At 37.7% G+C, this 14,458-nt stretch overlaps 1 protein-coding gene across 2 annotated transcripts in view; it reads right to left on the minus strand.

Moving 5' to 3' along the window:
* Positions 1-14,016, minus strand: part of LOC117204331 (discoidin domain-containing receptor 2-like) — a 140,525-nt gene extending 126,509 nt beyond the window's left edge. For both annotated transcript variants that reach the window (XM_033441610.1, XM_033441609.1), the window contains exon 1: positions 13,531-14,016. The gene's annotated coding sequence lies outside the window, so the exon portion shown is untranslated. The remainder of the gene's footprint in view (positions 1-13,530) is intronic.
* Positions 14,017-14,458: the final 442 nt, after the last annotated feature.

Here is a 14,458-nt window from a genome sequence, read left to right on the forward strand (position 1 = left end):
TTATATTGTATTATACGATTTTATATTTACACTTTATATGTTTACGCTTACACATGTTTGATAATAAAAAAATCTCAATATATTTTATATTTGTTGCGTTTACGAAGACACGGCAAAATGCAGTTACGACTTTATTAACTATCGAATCGAACAGATTATACATTATGCGTTATATATTAACAGATTATATCAGGTTGTCCGAAAAGTTTCTTTCGTTTCATAAGGTGATAATAGATGAAAAACAATTTCTGCTTTATATTATTTTATTGAATTAGGTATGATCCATTTCGTTATATTTCTATTATTATGTTCATGCATAATTCAATAAACTAATATAAAACAAAAAACATTGTGAGTCTATTATTTCCTTATAATACGAAAGAAACTTTTCGGACAATCTAATACATTATTTGAGAGTTAGACAAAAGTGTAACACGTTTCGAAACTTTGTACTCACTTTAGTATATTAATCCTTAACCAGGCAGTTATGTAAGAGTATATTGAATCTGACAAATTGTTCTCTGTTAATCAGGTATTTTTACGATAGTTAATGCGATGTTATGTTCACAGCATTAAGGTAGTTTAAGATTTCAGTCTACCGCATCGTATACATTGCTGCTTTCATCGCGAATCTAATTAGAGTTCTATTACATGTATTACAATTTTCAGGTGAAACTCTATTATTTAGCAGCAGCAGCAGCGAGCAGCTCATTTCTCTCATTTATACATTAACGTAAAATTGCCTTAGAATACATTAATAAGTCTAACAATGGTATCGCATCCCACTAATGAAATTTTGCATATTCCATCCGACGCGCGAGAGCAGCCCTCCTTATCGCATTCTCACCGCGGAGGAAAACACGCTTCAGAATAAATTCGCGTAACACATGTAATATTAATTACGATGTATGAAGAAGCTATAAATTCCCTTTATTTTCTAACAAATTTCTCGAGATCAAGTCAAAAAGTATTTGGAATATATTTCAATCTCTAATAAGTTGAAAGAAACATTTTTCTAAGAGTGATAGTGTCTTTCGTTTTTTAAAAGGATTACACTACCTTCTTTTCGGTTCAATAGTTTTCAACCAAACATAAAATTACTTTCACCTTTAAAACACTATATATAGTCTTCGTTGTGATTTATCTATCTATCTATCTTGTAATTTCTTCTTGTTCTTTAACCTAAAGATCTCGCAAACAGGGCATCGTTATCAAATGAACAATAGAATAAAAGAAAATACGGAAACTGGTCTAAAATCTGCCCTTAAAAATATCTATAACTTTAGCTTCCAGAAAAATGGCAGAAAACATGTTAGAAACGAAGCGTAACTGCTGAGAAGGACAACTTTGAAGATAACTGTTACAAAACAATTCCAGCAAATAATTCCAATAGAAGTAGAGCAATTGTAATGTAAAAGATATTCTAAAATACACAAATTTCTAATATACAATATTTATATAATATACGTAAATTTCTACTATATAATAGTAGTTCTTATATTTCTAAATCATACCTCGTATTCGCGTTCTCCACAACATCTCGCTTCGCTAAAAGCCATCGCACAGACGTTACTATCAAACTCGTGCTTAATTCAGAGATAAGTTTCCACCACTGAATTGGCCCAAGAGTTTTGCGCAACGTGTAACCATCCAGGAGTTAGACGGCTTCAAGGAGAACGTAATCGAACGGAGCAGAAGTAATCGGAGAGGCAAGTGTCACTCTATAGCCCCGCTAAGCCTTTCATACTCAATTCCGTGTAACATCGATGCAAACAGGCAGACGGATAAAGACAGAGAGTCGGGTAGAGAAACAGAAAGGGAAACGGGCCATGTCGAATAGCGGCATCAACATCGGTCCAGGGTATCAGATCGTGAAGCGACGGACGAGACGCAGGATTATTCTCTGTACGTGATGCGTGAAATCCTCGGGTCAGACGAATGCGAGTAATTCCACGAGCGAGTTTCAAAACGACGACGTTCGATCTGTATCGCATGTACGAGTGCTGTATCGCCTCTCTGATCTCTCTGTTGCTAACTCCGTTTTGGATCAGTTTAAGCGCTCTTAATGAGACGGCTCTGGCTATTTCCGGATGGTAAAAATCACACTATACTCGCGGCTTTCGCTCGTTGCCATCAACCCTATCGGGCGAAGACAGGAAATTTAACGACACGCTCGAAATGTCGCGGTATTTTCATTTCGTTTTTACATTTTGTCCTTTTTTCTCTCGGTGTCTCCCTTCTTTTTTTTCTAATTTCACGGATGGGTTATTTCAGCAATTTTAATACCTTTCAGCGTTTGTCTCTGGGTTTGTTTGCTGTAATTGTCGCTATGCTTGTATGCATGTTATTGTTTTTTTTATTTTACTCTTTCTTTCTCGTTTCTCTTTGTCCCTTGAAATTAGTTGGATGGATTTGAAATCGAGGTTTTAATCGCGAGTGTTAGATACGTGAAGAATGAGATAGATTTCGGCTGTTTGTTAAAACGTTACGATCGACAAGAGGATTATAATGAAATATCGAGTTTTACGAATGCACCGCGGGATACGAAAGCATCTGGTTATTGGGATCGAAGCACAGAAAGGCTTTTATAATATCGCCCGTTTATGCGGAAATTCCCCGCGAATTTATCTGCACGAGCACAATATACCCCGGAAATATAATTAATTCGAAATGTAAATACCTAAACACGGTTACTGCTCTATTGTACAATTGATGCGAAAGTCGTTAGCGCTGGACGAAAATCGCCGCATATGCACAGTAATATACCTGTAGAAGTATATGAACCGCAATGAAACTAAAAATCTATCCACGTCCATCTATTTCGAAATAAAATATTTCTCGGATAAGCATGAATCGTTCAACGAGAAAAAGTGGTACGAAATGTATGAATATTTGAAATCGACTAATGCAACGAGACCATCTAACGCGTCTAATTCACAAAGTGCATTTTCTGATATGCACAGAATATTTCGATAACGATCGGCAATGACATCGATCGCCATTAATTGTCATCCGTTCTGGTCATTTGTCGTGGTCATTTGCCTCTTGAGTACGATAAAACACAAAGTGGGAGAGAAAGAGAGTAGGGATAAAAACTGAACTAATCGCGTGGCTACGTGTCGCGAATAATGAAAAACTCTGTCGACTTATTGCTTCGTGGCGGTTCTAATGAGCCAGGGAGCCGAACTAATCATCGTCGACCTCATTGATCAATGGTCCGACGTTGAACGGGCTAGAAAACAAATTTAGAACGACCTTGGTTAATTAACGGGAGTATTCGTGTAACCATTGCTACGCTATTATTCTTTCTTTTTTCTTTTTTTTCAAGATTCCCGTTTTAACCTCCGTTTGCAGGGTAGAACGGGAGGAAGAAATTCACGACGTTAAAAATCGTCGGAGAGAAACGTACCGCGACTCGACGATAACGAATGAGTAATATTAAGATAGTTTGTTCCATCGTGACGTTTATATTGCCGATGATAAAGCCCGAAATGTGGAATATATTGTTCGAGCTCGGTAAAGTGGAAAGAGAGTAGCAGTGGTTAAGGTTAACCATGATCAGACAAAGGAGAAATGTATATACTTTATAATACTTAAGAGTATTATAGAAACAGAGACTCTCGGTACGAGACGAATTTCAAGGAGATACTTTTATCGAGTTCCTTCGTTTATCTTCCTCCATCGTTCGTTAATGTAACCCATGTATGAATTAATATCTCTTCGTATTATTACGTTTTCATCGTATGCTTCAGACAATGGATCTGAAGAGTAATATATTATTCCAGGCAAACGAGATTACTTCATTATACTAATTATACACGATTATCGAATAATGTACGTGTATTTTTTAACGTGAACAACAGACAAATGTAATTGCCACTGATCATTGCAATTACCCGTTTCCGCGTTATAAAAATCCAATTAAACGCAACACGAAATTGAATCGGCCGGTCAAAGGAACAGCTCTTCAAACAAAAATCAAGTCGCTTAAAGCAGCTTTTAATTCGATCGTGCACCGAGCATTCGCAAAGACCGTTCGTTTCGTTCGTTCCGTTAAAAAACAAGCGACCAGGTCGCGGGGGGTGACGTCAATTTGATGAATACCGCAAATTCGTCGAACATCGTTCGCGAGTGTATCGATTGCAGCTGGCGGCAGCGAGAAGCGTTTTGCGCGTCTTACGCTGAATTTTATTTATGATGCGATAAATTTGCCATCAATAATGATCTGGCCATTGTAAATCGACAGATGCAACAGATGGCGTTCCTTCATAGAAGTTGTACTTATCCCACTATACATGAACGTGTATTTATATATACACGTAAGCTGCAAAATATACGAGCCAAATAATATCAACTTTTGATTTCTTATAAAATCATAAGATACTATATAATGAGTTAAATTTTATTATTTCTTGCGTTTACTAAGTATCAACAATAAGTCAAGGTATCAATAATAAGTGTTAGTATGTTAAAAAGTTTGCAAAATAAATTAAATACATATAGAACAAACGAAATAAATACATGTGAAATATATCTCTTTATCGTTTTTGGTTCTAATAGAAGAACTAAAAACAAATGGAATGAATTAAGTAGAGAAATGGAAGGAAAATATGTATATATACACGAAAATGCAATTAAGATATAGTCCAGAGAAAGCTTTGATTATCGTTTGATCATTCAGAAAAAATAAAAAAATACGAGAAGTTCGCAATATCAATAGAAAGTTATGAACTGGGTTTCATAATAACCAAACTTTTCGTTATTTTTATATCACGACAAGGAAGAACGAGAGATCTTGCAAAGCACAGATGCTTCAAAGTTTTCGTATACGTGGTCAACTTACGCACGCACGCACGCTCGTATAACTCTAAACTACAGTAAGTAATCGAATAGCGGTTCAACGATAAACTATCACCTCGGCTCGTAAACTTGTACGTTCGATCGATCCGAATTACTTAGAGGTATCGTTTGCCACGACGAAGATAAAAATATGACCTATCCCACATCGTTCGTGGCTTACGCGTCCCTTTCCATCCAGGTGGTTAAATAAAAAATCACACGACACTGTAACGATTCCTCAGCTTCCTACAACGTGGTTTAAGGGTCACGATGATGTGCCGTAACCTGATCGTTTCATTTTACTATACGCGTTTTCCAAGGATTCTGAATTCTTCCCATGTTACTGATTAAATCACTTTTAGGAATCTTTGAGAGGGAGCGGTTTAATCAGTTAAAAGGCAAGTAACGAACAGCGAAAGCATAGCTAACAGTAAAACTCGCAATGGATGTTCTTTTTCTGTTTTGAATGTGAGAATGTCATGTTTGAAAATCTATGACAAAACACTCGACACGTATCTATACAGATTGTAATGGAAAATTAAAGTCGTTTACATTGTTACCATTTAAGCTTTTACGATAGTTTATGAGTTATATGTACATTTAACTGTATTTTCTGGATGCGTTTGTACTTCCTGTTCTGTATTTTTGTTTTCTATAAATATTTTCTAGTGCTCTTATCCGTTTAATCATTGTACCATTCTATTGTGATTTATAAATTTGTTTACAACAATTATTACTTCTTAGTTCCTCTATAAGAACTAGAGGCGATAATCATTCAGAATTTTCCACTCACGATGAAAAAGGGTCGAAAACGATTTCTGAACTTCATCCCTTACGTTCTAATTCTTGTTGGAAAAGCACAAGCGTGTATCGACTCTTAATTTTCGTAAAATTCATTCTTGCGAATTTGTTGAATTTTGTTATCGATCGTTCGAACGTATAACAAAAAAAACTGGTGAAATATGTGAGGTGAATATTTAACGTGTTAGTTGGTTTATTAAAGAGACGAGTGATAAAATTGTAATAGTCAGAGTATATTAAAATTACTTTAAGTACAGAGATAGTGTATGCCGATCGTAATCGTAGCTCGCTCAATGCTACTATTTGATTATATGATTGTCCTAGAGAGCACGTTCGTTTATTTATATCGACCGATGTTATTATAAAAAGTTGAAATGTAACTCCGGTTGACGATTACAAATAGCGGCGATAATATTTTGTCTGGAGTTCGTTTACCTTTGAACCTAGCAAACCAAAACAACGTTGGTATTCCAAAGCACAATAATACGAGTCTTTTCCGATTCAAATTTTCCGTTGACTCAGGTGCCACTATATATGCAAAATCGTTTTTTAATAAACTACGCTATAATATCAATGATACGAGATGTTATTTCGCGGCGGTGCGGTGGTTTAATGCCCGTTAAGCAATGAAATTTAATTAATCTGGATCACCGAGATCGGAGGAGCGCTCAAGCTGTCATTGTCCTCTCGAACATTGTTTTTCAATGACTAATTACGTATAAGGTTGGTATTAATTACTCGCGATTCTCGTTGCCGCACCGCGGCGTCACCGCAAATAACCGCGAAACGAAAACTCGGTTTGTACGCGAACATTCTCGAACAATGTGGGGGTAGAAGCTTCAATTCCCTCATGGTACATTGTACGCGATGTGCCCAAGTAAAAAACTATGATTAATCATGTGCATTTACTACACAAAAAAATAAAAAAAAGCACAAGCGAAATATATGAAGAACAGAAACAAAAAACTATAAAGGGAACAAAAGGAGTAAAAAAATACCACGTATCGTAGGTTTTATTTTTATCAGTTTTCCAACGCCGACATATTTCCCTGTGAAATTGGCTGGAAAACTTTTACGCGCTGGTCGCGTAATATTGACCTCGGTTTGTTCGTACGTAAATAAATGCGATTAATTGTAACATCGCGCGAGACTTTTTCGTCGCTTCGGTTCTCACACGATACATCGAGCTTTTATAAATCATCCGGCCGCCCAGCCCAGTTTTGATCGCGTGATTTATGGATCAATTGTTTCGTACTCCATTGAAACGCGGGTATCATTCGAGCAGCGACGACCTCGAGCGGAAGGAGGGCACGAAATTCGATGAATTTCACCGAGCTACCATTTCCTACTGTTTCGATAATTATCGATAGCTCGTAGAAGGTTTGAAGTCAAAGAATCATTAAGGTATCTGCTGAAATACAAAACTTGTTTCCAACAAATGACCAATGTTTGTCTAATATCGATAATAATTGCTTTCTTCGATTTTTCCATTCCTATTTCATCTTCTCTTCTATGTCAAAAGAACTCGAGCTAAGACGCTATTCCAAAATTCAGTTATATTATTTGGAAATTCTATTTTTAAGGTACGAAGAAAAAATTTTGAGGACTTTAGTATTTTTCAAAATCTCTCACATTGTTCCGTAGTAAAATAAATTATGTGATGATACAAACGAAGTATTGCAAAACCAGAAGATCTAGATTTATGAATAAATTATTCAAATAATTTAATCCACTATTTCTCTTCAGAAAATTCTGCTTAACATCGCGATATTGCACTTATTTTTCTTATATTCTACCCCTTAAGAATCGTGCTATTGAATAATATGTTATTAAAATAAATTTAACCAAAATTCCGTAAGAACCTTCAACTGCAAATATCATTAAGTCTCTGTAAAAAATTTTACTTCCTACAGACACCTATCAAGATCGAAAGAAACGTAAATTAGGCAACGCATTTGTGAAACGTGGTATGTTCCATCAAGCGACGGTATCGCATCGCGTACAACGTATTCGTACGTCGTTTGAACTTGATTCGTATTTATGCGCTGTAAGTAAAACGGTATTTGCCAGCGGGCACTCTTAACCGACAGGTCGCTTTAAAGTCGCGTTCGTGAGCAGCCAAAGCAAATTTCGCGGCTTTAAAGCGGCGCCGATTTCGAGCGGATGTGCAGTAATGAGTAAGCGATGCGTGAAGCCGAGCTGCGCAACCGTCGCAGCCGGAAGCAAGCCCTATTTGTATTGCCGTACCGCAACGATAGTGCATACCACACGTTAATGTTAGGCGTACGCAGCGTTTCTGAATGTGATTTTATCGCCGCAGTTTCGCGAATACGCGGTCGCCATTCTTTCCTCCGCGACCTCGACGTATAGCAGATTTTGAGCATTCTGGTGCGTATGAGTGGATCTTCTGATTGCAAGCTACGAATTTGGTTGGGAAATTCAAGGGAGGAACGGAATGACGTAGTACGAGGCGCTTTTAGAGAAGATTAGCGGTTAAACGTTGTGTTTTTTTGTAATGGCACATTCAGGGAAACTTATCTATATTATAGAGGAAAATTTTTAAAGTGGAATTTATAAGATTCTTTCAATCACTTTATTTCTTTCTTATAATGTAAGTTATTCGGCAATAAACGATATTAATGGATGGAAAATCTAATTTTACTATAAAAGTTTTATCGTCAAGTTTCTGTAATTATTTTCGTAATATTTATCGCATTAATACAGAAACTGACTATAGAAACTATTTGCAGATAGTTATTTCTCAACGAAATGTTTATTTGTCAGCTCTAGTGCACTTCATTTACATGGTAACAACATTTTTGTCGGACTAACTGGTACAAAATTTAATATGGTGTCCACGAAACTAATTAATTAATACATCAATACCGATGCTGTATTAGCATAATTTTACCTGTTTTTTTTTGTTATAATACAAATAACTTCGTGGTAAACGAAGCAAGAATAAATGTCGAAGAATTCAGTTTTACAAATTAACAATCTATTCGACCAGTTTATAATACGAATTTTCCTATTAGGTTTCCATTAATAATTTCCTGGCAACATAATAACTTATCGAAGAATCTCACAGCTTTCAAATATTCTGCTAGTAGAATGTACATTCAGTACTGTATTATAGACTCTGCTAATACCCTATGCTTGCATTATTTCGTACAATAAAAGCGTTATTAACATTTTGAATATTTCGATTATCGATCGGTAATGTTAAAATTTGATCTTGGAAACTACGATGGCTATGGTTCATGATTTTTGAATTATCGCGATTACCAAGCAGCACCCTCTCGCTCAGTCTCGGTAAATACCATACAGTATTAAAATATAACAGCAAATTTGTTGTTCACGTATCGATTCGCAAGTTCGTTTGAACAAGCCCCGACTCAACGATGCGCACGGGAATTTCCGAAAGTTCTACGACGAAATATCCACAATAACTCGTTGAAGCTACTAAACTTCGACGTTTCGAGCGGTGAAAAGAGTCGTGTTCTAGTCGATCACTGGTGCCAAAAAAAAAAAAGAAAAAAAAATAGTGGGAGAGAGAGAAGCATCCTCAACGTCGACGTGTTCGAAGTACCGACGAGGTGTATGATCAATCGTTTACGCGTAACGTCGAATCGTACGTAACCGTTTTGCAAACTGCAAACGCGCTCTAACATGTTCTGCTTGGCGTTGCGTTATTGCTCCTGACGCAGTATAACCACGGAATTTATACAGAGCTTCCTATATGCAAATGTATAGTGCACCCGAAGCTCTGAGCTTTTAATCGCGAATCGTCCCAGTTTAACCATCTAGCGAATTCATTGCTGCAAACGACATTGAAATCAGAATATTTTTGTACAATTCTCAAGAATCGTCGCTCTATATTCTTCTTGTGACCTCGATGATTTTTGATCGAAAGAGGAGGGTTTGTAACAGAAAATCTTCTGAACAGAAGATCTTTTCAGGAAAGGAAAATGGTATTTCGCCATTCTCAAGTTTCTTTAGGCAAATATTCGTCGTATTACAGAATTACTGTATGTTTTGTTTGTAATTATGCTACAGGAGATCGATATTTGATTAAATCAGGAAAACGTGATCATTATAGTTAAAATTATTTTTGAAGACAAAATATTTTCAAACTGATGTGCTTTGAACGATATACCTTCATTTTTACTAAAATTTAATATTTTAATAAAATAATTAAAACTATAGATATTTCTCTTTTCCGCTGCTGCTATCATATATACTGATTCGTTTCTTCATATGTGAGTCCTTGTTTAAAACAGCCACGGCAATACCTAAATAATAGTCTTGTCAACAGTCCTATACCTATTTTGTAGACTCAGTTAATTTTCATTCGACGATAATTCATTCTCTTCTAATACGAGCTTTGCATCCGACTATCAGAATACATTCTTAGATAAAATATCGGAAACTCTGACTAGGATCGAGGCACGTTACAAGCCACTCATTCTTTTTCCTACCACTGTTCCTCGTGTCTTGTTCGTTTTTTAATATTTTCCACCCTCCCCCTTATTCGTTGACAAGCGTTAATCGCGGCGAATTGAATGCTCGACGCTAATTGTATGCGTGTTTTAATTTGTCGATCGGATGCACGAAGTCGATTACCGGGATTGATTAAATTTTCATTTAATTAAAATTGTTATAATCGCTTACAGCATGGAAAGTCAGCATCTTCGGCATTTTTCGTAACGGAACGTTTGTTTTGGGATTAAGGGAAAAGTTCCGAAGCGTGGTTCGAGACGCTATGAATATTTTGTTGTCCTACCGGGTCTGTTTCCGAGAAAGAAGGTTCCAAAGTCGAGGTCGTTGATCGTGCTCGAGTATTATACATAAACATGAACTCGGTTCGATGTAACTGTTTATACGTAAAATCCAACGAGACAGAGAAATTTTTAGGACGTTAGGGTTGGAATCAGCAGATTTCTTGATACCAGTCCAGAACCGTACGTATGTTCAAGCGAAAAGAAAATCTCTATTACTCCTTCGAATATTTTTGTTTTAAGGAAGAGTATCCTGACGAAGTCGCCTATCCCGGAATTCTTACTTCCATACATTTGAAATTCGAAGACGACTAGTATACGGAAGAGAATCGTCTGAATATCAAGAACAATGAATCTGACTACTGAATAAATAATAGAATTTACTTGGTTTAGAGTTAGAAATATATCCATTGAAAAAGATATAGTACTGGTCAAGATATTATAATGAGATTGTGCTATTTAGAACCGTAAAATGTAATCTATGTTCAAATTTCGATTGAGAAATTTCCATAGAGATCTACCATTAATAATGTTTCACTTACAGGTAAAAAGAAGGAGACAGAGAGAAGAAAGAATAAGGAGAATCTCGACAGCGGCTGATATAAGGAATTTCGTTTACGCTTCTACAGTTGGGAATAATATTATACATCATATTATAATACATAATTATAGCACCATTCACTGATAAGAAATTTTGAAAAATAGCTATGCAACTGATTAAAACCTACTCGGTATTCATTAACAGTTCAGGAAAAGTTACAAATTTCTGATCAAGATTTCAATCTTTATTCCACTCTTCACTTATCTCATTATTCAATATAAGCAAAGTCTCTAAGTCTCTTCTTATAACAACACCGTAGCTTTCAATAGATTATCTATTTGCATTTCTATCAATTTATTTATCTCGATCCTAAACACACTCACAACATATTCATTTCAAATCCTGACTAATTTTACAATGTTTCAATTTACAATTTTACAATTTACCCATACAGTATCTTAAACTGTACTTTCCAGTTCTCCAACAGAATTCACGTGTTTTCCGATGGAAAACGAGGAAGAAACAATCCTTCAACGAACCTTTCGACCCTTTAACGCCTATTCCCCGGAGAACTACCACGTTAAAACGTTCGCCACGCGAAGTCTCGGCCCCGTGTATCCTAGCTTCTAGATTCTTACATGCAAAATCGTTGGTGGCGATCAATGGGTGGCACGCCGCGAGGAGATTGCAGCTGATGGGCAGAATAGGCGGCGAAGCTTGGCCACGGCATTCAACGAGGCTAACTCTATCCCGGCAAATTACATTTCCATCCCCGTACGTGATAGGTGCAGCAAACATGCCCGTCAACGTCCGACCGAGTTTCTCCCTGATTAGTTACACTCGACGCTCGGATTATATTTCCAAAGGCAATTAATTAACCAACTTCCTCGGCGTCGCTTATGACCGCGTCGCGCTACGTGTCACGATATCGTGGATAGCCGGCAGTGGACATTGAAGGACAGCGTCCAATAAAACTGGGTGGTCGCTACGGAAGGAAAGAGAGGGGAAAATGAAATTTCTTGCGGAGCGAAACATCGACTGAGACGTCCACAGGACCACCTTAATGGAAACTGTCGCCGAAAACGTCAGGGTAAAGCCGTACTGGCTGATCAATCGTACGGTTGGACTACTTTCGATGAACTCTTATATCGTCCACCTACATCTTCCTTATTCCAATCATTTCTATCGCTCGGTTTTTGTATTTCATACATTTCCAGGTTTCGTTGAATGTCTAGAATTGTTGACTCTTACAAACTAGACATTTTTCGTTGGAATATCTTCAGAATCGTGGAGAGGTAGAGTTGTGAGATAGTTTCGATATCAAAGTAAAACTATGGTTTGGTATATTAAATAAATTTTAAGGTGCAAAGTACACTAAACAAGATGGAATGTTGTGCGATGGAATGCGATGCGGGATAACCTGGGCCAAATTCAAGGACTTCATTAACCAAATTTAACAATTATGGCAGATCCGATTCTTCACTGTAATGTATATACATATATATGTAATTTTAACACTAACAATTTTCTCTTTTTTATCATCTTTCTTCGTTCATTTTAGGAAAATTACTTAGACATTATCTACACATTATTTTGTCATGTTTTTCTCAAAACTTGGATGGGTATGAATTTCTTTTTCACCCCCAAATCGAAAACACACGGTCCTTCTAATTACTTCTAGCACTCAAAGTTCAATCTAATAGGTTATTTAATTGTTTTATAATTAAACGTTTCCTAATTGCCATTTCGAAAGAAACTTCTTAAAAATTGCATTCGATATATGTGGTTGAATTAGAATATGAAATTCGTGGAGTTTTCCCGCGTTCCAGGGCTGTTAACTTATCAGGCTTCCAGCGGCGGAAATATTGAAGTTTCTAGTTCGATGTCGTCGCGTGAAACGAGGGGAATTGCATTGCAATGTTCGCGCAATTTTCGTCGATGAATTTGTAGGACAAACGAGCGCCGCTGACATAATACCATGTTAAATTTATTCCGATCGAGTGTCAGAACTGTGTCACTTTGTGCATCGTAAGTTTACGCCGGTTTCGAATGGACAGCGTTGTTCGAACGAGAGATCCGCGGATATTTCACGTTGTAGAGTGAATAACCGAAAAACGAATGTCGGTCCGTGATAAACTTGGCCCGACTGACCAGCGGTAAACTCCTCTACTAGTTCCGAGCATATATACGGGCTGTCAGCTCGCGTTACGCGTCTGCATCGACGCGTTCACCTCGCTGGAAATATTTCACGATAACCCGGATAGGGTTAAACGGGATATCATTTAATTTCCCGTTAGCCCGCGTGAACATTTTGTTCCGTTTGCACCGTGTTAATTACGAACGCGTCAAGCCCCGCCGATATACTTCCGTTCACCATGCGCGTACATTCGAACGGAGTAAATCTCGCGTTAATTCCATGAATAATAGCACGACTAACAGAGGCGAGCCTTTTTAGAATGTTTCGATAAGGACTAAACACTTCTTCTTTTAGAGAAACAAACTCTTACAGAAGCTATTTATGTCTCGAAGGTGAAAGAATATCATCTTGGAAAAATAAAAATATCCACTCACCCAATCAAGTGTCCTTCGCACGGGGACAGCCGTAGAGCTGGCTGGTTGTTATCCTCGACGGTAGCGCCTCGTCACACATCCGATCGCCTCAGGATCGTTTCCCGAACTCGCATCGAATTATCGTCGATTGATACATCTTCCGCTTCGTCACTGAGTTTTTCCTCATTCCGTTTCCTTCACAGAAAACTAATCTTTCTTTCCTTGAAAATTTCCTCTCTCAACGTTGTACACCGTCCGGCGCAATGTCACACGTGATCGACTCCGATCGCGGATTACGACGCAACAATAACACGCGATATCGTGACGAAAACAAATCGAACAGTTTACAATTTGATCGTTGTATATGTGGTAAAAGGAAGCGCGTGAAGGAGAAGGGGGATTGTTCTACGAATGAGGGGGTGTTCGGGTCGAGGCCCGAGGCAAAACAAAAACGAGACAGAGGTAGCGACGTTACGCACGCGGTGGCCAGTCGCAGACTGAACTCGCGATCCGCGAGTAGCATCGATTTCGATGGAGGGGGAAAGGACTACGGGCCGTGACTGGAAGGGTGGGGTAGGGAGGGCTGGGAGGGCGCGCACGGGGCGAAAGGGACGAGAGCGGACGAGGCACAACGAGAGGAGCAGTCAAGCTATACGGGTGTCTAACAGCCGCGTTGGACGAGAGCTTATTTTGCCCGTGAGAGAACTGCTCTGCAGGCGTGAGAGACTCCTAGGCGTGAAAATACCTAGTCCTCCCGTAAATTCTTATTATAAAGTGTTATACGTTGTTTGAGAGAGAGATAAGATAAGTTGTGGACGAAGTGAATGGCAATCGTTTTAGGAGACTTATATGGTTGTATAGATTGGTAATTGTAAATAGAAGTTCGTCTGATTTTATTGTCATGGAAAGGAATTAGCTTCTCGAATAACTAGTTTCTACAATATTACTA

This window comes from Bombus bifarius, unplaced genomic scaffold (assembly GCF_011952205.1).
Source record: "Bombus bifarius isolate JDL3187 unplaced genomic scaffold, Bbif_JDL3187 scf7180000007978, whole genome shotgun sequence".
NCBI classification, from domain to species: Eukaryota; Metazoa; Arthropoda; class Insecta; order Hymenoptera; family Apidae; genus Bombus; species Bombus bifarius.